Here is an 8,555-nt window from a genome sequence, read left to right as displayed (position 1 = left end):
CTAATGGACATTTATTACTTAAACTTAATATAAAATAGATTAGAATAGTAATAGGTCTTCATGAATATATACTGTGAAGCTATCCTAATATATGAAGAGCCAGGGTCCATCATGACCTAAACAACCAGATGGATGACCAAACACCAGGCTAGGGAGCTGAGGGAGTGAGAGCCGATCAATCAGTGGCAGTGGTGACTGGCGAGTGGCTGGAAGGCAAACCTCTTGGTCCCTCCTCTCAGCCTTCAGACTCCAATCAATCGGTGGCAGAGGTAGGGCAGAACTGGGGACTGGATCCCTTAGTAGTGCTTGCAGGTTCAATCTCAAGAGGACAGGCCAGGCACCGATGGACCAGCACTGCCAGCATGATCCCAACAGTGCTGCCGGCCTCCTGGAACTAAGCCTTGGGCACTGCGGTCGCTTCCCCTCACTAGATGCTCTACAAGGAGGAAAGGATACCGCCAGCAGTGCCAGGTCACTCAAGCCGGCCCCCACCTGCCCTACTCCAGATGAAGTGTGATCACTGCACACGGAAGGAATGTAGTAAAAAAAAAAAAAAATGATGACCAAGGGCCCATCTCCATGAGCTCTCAGGAGCCTCTGAGCACCGGGCCTCCTAACTATTTTAGGGGCTTTAGATAAGTAGGGGACACAGAGGGGTCAGGAAACCTCCCTTGAGGTTGGGCCATTGGTCTGATCGCAGATCCATTCGTCCTGCCGTTTGCCAACAGCTGCCTCTGCGGAGAATGGGAGAACAAAGGGAGGGGGCGGTTCTGCAAACCCCAGAGGAAATCCAGGGTCCCACATACCCTACCCCACCCACTGACACTTTCGGTTTCTCCCTGAGTCAGAGGCACCACCTGACTCTGGGCCACCTCTCCGTGTTTGCCTGTTCATCTTTGTGTCTGTCTCTGTCTGTCAGGCTGTTCCCGAGCTTGCCTCCACTTCTAGAACTAAGCTTCCAGTATAATGACAACCCACGAACCCTCATCCCTCTCCCATGGTAGAATACTTTCCCCCCACAGGCTACACCCCTTCACCTCCTCCTCCCTACCCTGTGACCGCTGGGTACCTGGAGCAGCGGCAGCATCCTGGGCCCGGACCGGTGCCAGTGCCCGCCCACATGCCTGCCCCTGCACCCGGCTTTGCTCTCTTCCCCTCACCTGGCCCCAGTGCCCTGGGGCTTGCTGCCGGGCCTGCTGCCCTCCTCTTGCCACTGCCCAGGGTGCCTTCTGGCCTCGAATTCATGGTGCCGATGAATCAGATCCTGATTCACCAGAGGGCTATGTGAGTGGAAACGCTCCTAGGCGGGGAGACAAGTAACCTGGACAGCCCCTGTGTCAGGCGGCTGAAGAGAGCAACTGCTGTGTATGTCTGTGCTGCGGGGACCACCGGCCCCTTCACATCTGTCTGGTGGACCCCGGGGACCAAGATATGGAAGTACAGTCACCACCAGGCACCACCATTGGCCATGTGCTGCAGACCTGGCATCCCTTCCTCCCCAAGTTCTCCATTCAAGATGCAGATCGCCATACGATCCTGTGAGTGGTGGGGCCCTGCTGGACCTGTGGCTGTGGCACAGACACCAACTTTGAGGTGAAGACTTGGGATGAGTCCCGCAGTGTGGGCTGCAATCAGCAAGCATTGGGGGTGGGGGACTGCTCTAAGAAGCCCTCACGGATGCAGATGACTTTGGCTTGCAGTTCCCACTAGATCTGGACATGAGAGTGAAGGCTATACTGGTAGGAGCCACATTCCTCATTGACTACATGTTCTTTGAGAAGAGAGGTGGCACTGGGCTCTCTGCCATCACTAGTTAGATGGCATCTCAGGGTCAGGACCATCACCTCAGCCAGAACTCAAGATGGTCACCTGGCCTGGCCTGGCCCCTCCTCAGAGGCAGCCCCTTTCCTCCATGCACACTGCAGAGGACAGACAGGGATGCTTAAGAGGCTGGGGCCATGGTGCCCCATCCCTACCCTACTCCCCTGGCCTCCTTCACCTGTGGCCCCCACAGAAGGGTATGTATGAGAGCCCTTCCCCTGATACCTCTCACCACTGTCTCCGGCCATCCTTCAGCACACAGGCATATCGGCTTTCAAACTTGCCTACTCACTTCCTCTCACCCCCTTCCAGGGCCTCTGCTCTGGTTGGGTCCTTAGGAATCCAGGGCTCTGGGGTTTTACCACAGAGCTGGGGTGGGAAAGGGTAAGCAGCACCAAGATGGCTGATATGGGCACCCACCTCTGCCTCAGCTTGACCAATTAGTTCAGCCTCAGAACGTGGCACTCAGAGGGGATCCCTACTTCCCCATCAACGGCTCTAGGGCCTCAGTGCCAACATTCTTTCCGCCTTGGCCCTCCCCACAGCTGGTGCTTGCTGCAGCTCTGTGAGCCTTACTTAACCACCTCTTCCTTCCCTGTTCCTACAAAGGAGACTGCATCTTTGTATGTTATATTCATATAAACTTTGTAACATTTTGGAAAAACAAAAAACAATGATGACCAAGAGAATGCCTCAAAGTCTGGAATCCAGCTCAGGAGAACAGAGAGAAGGGAGAATTCCATAAGTTGGCCGATGCCAAGATATTTCTGAGTGACTGCCTGACATGTGACAGTTGTGTGACCACAGAGGAAGGAGTCCAAGTTTCTCAGCAGAACACCAAGGACTTCTTCTGTGTTCTGAACCTTAGTAAGAAGGAACCTTAAATGAGAAGGAAGAGAGCAGTTGGCCCACAGACAATTACACAGAAAGACAGGGCTCATGCTGGCGAGTGCAATGGCAATGGCGGGAGCCTCTCCTGCCTCTGTAGCAGCGCTAAGGAGCAGTGAACCACGTGGTAAGGAGCCAGGGGTCCAGGACTGCAAGAGGGTGCAGACCGGGCTGAGGGACCACCCTCCCCCAGTGCATGACTTTCATGCACTGGGCCTCTAGTACTAGTATATAACTGCAATAAATCAAATTAATACATATGAAAATTTCTCTAATATACATACTGGGAAAATCAGTCATATCCACTTGCCAGGCTGACAAGATTTTGAAATACTAACCATGACTTCTTAATAATAGTTACTATGCTCTCTGTTACACTATTTTTGGGAAAGGTATGAAGTGGTTATAGAAATAAAGCTAAACATATAAACAAAAATTTAAGAGGAGGTAAAAGACCATAGATAAAGGAATGTATTTTGTTGTTGTTTTTCCAGAGTTTGGTCATCCTCACAGTTCTTTTTTCAAGAATATTTTTGCTTAAGACTATAGGTCAACATGGATAGTAACTTCCACAAGGAAACCCTAGTTAGAGTAACTCTATACCAAAAAAAAAAAAAAAAAAAAAAAAAAAAAAAAAGATTCTTTCCTTTAACAGGTTAAAAAGTTATTGCTTTCTTAAGAACTGAAACAGGTTCCCCCTAATTGGGAAAGCAGTATCATGGACAAATGTGATGATAGGAAGTGTCTAGATTAGTTGCAAAAGCCATGGGAGAACCATCCCCACAGCAACAATAGGAACCACAGTGATGCAGTCCTTAGGATTATCCTCTTGAAATGGGACTCAAGAAAAGGGTAGAGATTTTTAGTAAATTGCTACAGATAGAACTGCTTAAACGACATCAGCCTGCAAAAGAAAATGTCTGACCAGTAGCTTAGTATAGGATTCAAATAGAAATGAATTTAAAAAGGTCTTGTAGCATGACTGCCACTACTTTTACGCACTTACTGGTAGGGTTAGAAGATAATATTGATCCTTCAATAATGAATGAATGACTAATATCACACTGTTATGCTGGTAAACAAGTAGTATTCTAAGAAACTTCTTTATTACAAGTGTCCTTATATACTTTTCTACATGAATAGCAAAATTTATATAACTTCCATTCATTGATATAACATTGTTCTCAATGTAGCAAGCAAGTAATATTCTTTCTTTCTTTTTTTGGTAACTAATATACCATAATGTATATAAATGTAGGGAATTGTATAAGAACATGTGTAATAAGGTATTATTAAGAATGCTAAAAAAATAAATAAATAATTAAAAGTATGCTTAGTTACATAGAAAAGAAGATTAGATAAATGTTTGATAGGGGTTACAATAATTTATGTAATATATACACTTACCTGTAGTTACACTTTCTTAGTACCACTTGGCTATTACCTTGCCGAACCTAACTGCTAAATGTCTTATAGAGTAAAACTAGGCCAGAGTTTTAGTTATTTTTTCATTTATTCTTTAATTTACAAAATAATGTTACAAACATTTATTCAGTAGCCAGAAAGCTTACCCTACCAAAACTGACCTGCTGAAGCACAAATGGACCTTTCTCTGATATCACTTACCCCCCTGCCAGATAAAAGTGATATCTTTTGAGTAAGCTCCATGTGCGTAACCAACCATCCCGTCCATGTAGTCATATAGTAATTCATTTGACAAATATTTTCCTAATGTTGGCTATATATCAGGCATTGTTCTAGGTGTTGGAGATGTATTAGTAAACAAAACCAAGTTTCTGCTCTCTTGTGAGACATTTGTTCTAGAGGGGAGGGGTACAGTAGGTGAATACAGATAATAAATAGTAAATCAAACAAATAATTACAACTGCCCTGGCCAGTGTGGCTCTGTTGGCTGGGTGTTGTCCTGTGCAGGTCAGGCATATGTCCACGCTGTGGGCTTGATCCCCAGTGGGGGGCATGCAGGAGGCAGCAGATTGATGTTTCCTTCCCATATTGATATTTCTATCTCTCTCTCTCTAAAACCAATAAGAGTATTTTTAAAGTAAATAAATAATCACAATTTATCCTATGTAAAATGCATTGTGGTGGGGATGAATACACTTTGCACATTTAGAGTAGCAATATGTGTGCTCCATTGTAATGCACTTGTTTACATTTTAACCACTGTGTTCCTTAGAAATTGCATTGAGTGCAACTAATAAAGACCTGCTATGGTGTCTTAAACAAATTAAGGGTTTATTTGTTCACATAAAAAAAATCCATAGGTAGTCAGTCCAGTGCGTATGTATACACAAGTCATTGTTTCTTTCTGTTCAGTTGTTCTTAGAATATGCCTTTCATCCTTAAGGTAACAAGATGGATGCTGTAATATATGTTCAAGTCCTACAGTCCATGTAAGAGGAAGGGAAAGAGCAGGAAGCAGAAAGATGACTTCCCTGTCAAGTCTGCTTCTTAAAGACATTTCCTGTATTACAGACAAGGATGAGCAATATAGCATTTTACCTTAAAACACTGTTGTCCTGAATAAAATCAGGGCTCTTTTACTAAGCAGCCAGGGATAATGAATATTTGGGAAGTCCCCAGCAGTCCCAGTGCAGCCTCCTAGACATCAGACTTCTTTAACACAGCAGGAATTCTCTGTTACTCATGTTGGCAACCCGTGCAGTGTGTGGCATATTAAATACGCTCAGTAACTGGTAGAAGGAACCTTGAGTAAATCAATAGAGTCTTCTACTACACTGGCAGTCATTACTTCCCTGTGGTCTGGAAAAGGGAATGGTCCAAAATTAAATAGTCCAGGACCTGTTGAAGCATCCACCTTATGTAAAAACTGCTGTTTGAAATTTTAACCCTGCTATTTTGGCTTCTGTAAATGCTTGCTTGCTGAAATAATAAGGAAAATAAGACTACTCCCATTTCAGAGAAGCCATTAAACCTTCCCCAGATGAAGTTATCAGTGCTGGCGCCAGGCCAAACCTTTGGTTGAGGTCTCAAAGCCCCAGCATAGGGGATCTTTAAGAACTTGCAAAGGGGACCGGAAAACCCCATATTTGGGAGACAAAGAGGGTAAAAAGGTATAAATACAGGAAACTTCCTGTGTGACTTTGCCCAGAATTTGAGAGACATTTTCCTCTGGGCCCGCACGTAATAATAATAACAAATGTAACTCCATCTCTCTAAGCGTTGCTTGGTTCTTCTCCGGTTTTCTGTAGCACTGTGACCCTTGTCAAATCCACAAAGACCGATTAAGCAAAGTCTTTTACAAGAACATTAAAATCTATTATAATCACTAGAGTAATATATACGCAATGCAGCCTAGAATATCTTACCACATGTCAGGTATAACTAAATTATGACAGCTCTTAAGAAAAAGAGAGGTACAGGTAATTAAATTAAAACTATTTCTTTTTTTTTACTTATCTGACAGTTAAGTGTTAACATTGTTTTGTGTATTATTTCAATTTTAAAGTATAAAATACTACTACCTGCACAAGTTGTACCTAATTCGAAGGAAATGGAAATGATACCCTTAGAGAATCTGAGTTCATAAGAACAAAATTATTTTCATATTCAAGGCAAACATTCCAAATGTATTCTGTAAGAGAGCTGTGTTTTATATTTTCCTTAGGTGTTAATATCTAACAAAAGGTCTACAGAGAAGCAGTACTTATGCTATAATGCTATAACTCTAAAATCTATGTGTGTCTTGGGGCTTTTTTTTTTTGGTTATGTCTTCCAGAAAAGGATAAATCAAATCACCTTAGGATATTCTTCTTTAGTAACCCCAAGAGGTTTTTCCTCTCATCACAATGTGAAAGTTCTAAATGACTAGTGTCTTAAGTAAAATAAACTTTATCTAAATACATATATAAATACATACACATATTTATATATATGAAACAAAGAAAGATAGACTATCATAAATGAGCATATGTAATTTTTTCCTGACACTATTTCTATGGTCAAGTTTTATCTCAAGATGATAGCTAAACATCACAATTTTTTTTAAAAAATTCTCTTAAGGTAGAAAATAATAGGTTTGCCAAAAGTGAAAAAGAGTTAGCATTTTAGATTTCCAAAAAGAAGTATGCTAAGGGAAACTCAGTTCCAATTCGAAGTACATGAAATGAATTATCCAGTAAGGGATATTAGTTCTTAAACACAATGTACTTATTTATTAAATTTATTGGGGTGATATTGATTAATAAAAGTATATAGGTTTCAGGTGTACAATTCTATGATACATCATCTATATATTGCATTGTGTTTATCACCCAAAGTCAGATCTCCTTCCATCACCATATATTTGACCCACTTTACCCCTTACTACCTTACCACCTTCCCTCTGGTAACTACCATACTTTTGTCTGTGCTTATGAGTTTTTGTTTGTATCTGAAATTTTTGAAAAATTTTATTCACAAAGATATATGAACCTCTATATTCATTGCACCATTATTCTCAGTGGGCAAAACATGGAAACAACCCAAGTGTCCCTTGATAGATGATTGAACAAAGAAGATATGGAACATATACAATGGAATACTACTCAGCAACAAGAAAAGATACAATATTGCCATTTGCAAATACATGGATCTTGAGAATATCACGCTAAGTGAAAAAAGACAGATAGAAAATGTCAAGAACCATATGATTTTACTCATATTTAGGATATAGAATTGAAAGCAACAAATGAACAAACAAGACAAACAAACACAATATAATTTTTGATAAGCTGTGAATAACTCAGCATCTTCCCTAGGAAGATTACCTGGGTCTCCTGTGCTAAAAATTTAGGTGCATGTGTGCGTGTGCTTTATTCGGTCCTAGAGTCACCACCAAGATTAGAATTTGTCTCTCCCACACAATGAGATCTGATTTATACTTTATGCTTGAAATGTACATTATGCAGTTTTGAAAAATAAGTATAAAAATATGTATGCATGATTATGCATGTGCATTTGAGTGTGCATATGCCGTTATGTACTTGCAGACATTATAGATAGATATAAACAACTTCAAACAGATCTGATTTGTATTGCCTTGAAAATCAGACTCTTAAGTAGCCACATCAGCAGTGGCTAAAGTGAAAAAAAAAAAAAAAAAAAAAGAACACACAGCCAATTTAATCAATGTTTGTCTGTATAGCTGTGTTGGATATGCAGAAAACCACATAATGCTGTGAAAATTTTTCACTAAAATGTATCATACCTACTTATAATGTAACACTTATAGTTTCACCATAGGGCTAAAAACATGGTTTTCTAATAGTTTGCTGCATCTCTGTATTGAAAAAAGTCCCAGAGTTTGTAGTGACACATCAGAACCCCATTGACCCAACGTGATGTGAGCAGTACCAAGAGAAAAGCTGGATGGAATCAGTTATTGCACATTTCAATCATAGTTTGTAACAATGTTAAGAATCTTAAATTTCACATAACACCGTGCCTGACCACAATATATATTTAAAAAAGGGTTTTTTGGAATGAATGATTAAATATTATGCACCAAATCTAAAATATATAGAAGGCCTCTTAAATCTTATGAGACCTAAGAGAAATATTTTCCAAGGAACTGCATGTCTGCGCTATCTGTAATATCCCCAGGTTGGTTATAATAGGGAGTTTCATAAGGCCTAACTTCTTCCAATAGAAGCAGGTGGTACCTTGTCAAATTGTCTGTATTCAGCAAAGCAGAAGTATGTGGAGGCTAAAGAGAGCAATCCCCGTGCACAGCTTTCTCATCATCTAATTTGATCTAAGGACAGAATTTGGATTACCCAAGGCAGAAATTTCCAAAATTTAGTATGCATAAGAATTACATGAAG

General features: G+C 41.2%; 1 pseudogene across 1 annotated transcript; it reads left to right on the top strand.

Annotated features, from left to right (window-relative positions):
• Window positions 1-900: 900 nt before the first annotated feature.
• Window positions 901-1,817, top strand: LOC308243797 (phospholipid scramblase 3-like; annotated as a pseudogene). The gene has a single exon. The product of its transcript is annotated as a phospholipid scramblase 3-like (transcript).
• The last annotated feature ends 6,738 nt before the right edge of the window (window positions 1,818-8,555 follow it).

The sequence above is a fragment of the Plecotus auritus genome, assembly GCF_963455305.1.
Source record: "Plecotus auritus genome assembly, chromosome: 3".
In the NCBI taxonomy this organism is placed as follows: domain Eukaryota; kingdom Metazoa; phylum Chordata; class Mammalia; order Chiroptera; family Vespertilionidae; genus Plecotus; species Plecotus auritus.
This window is presented reverse-complemented; position numbering and strand designations above follow the sequence as displayed.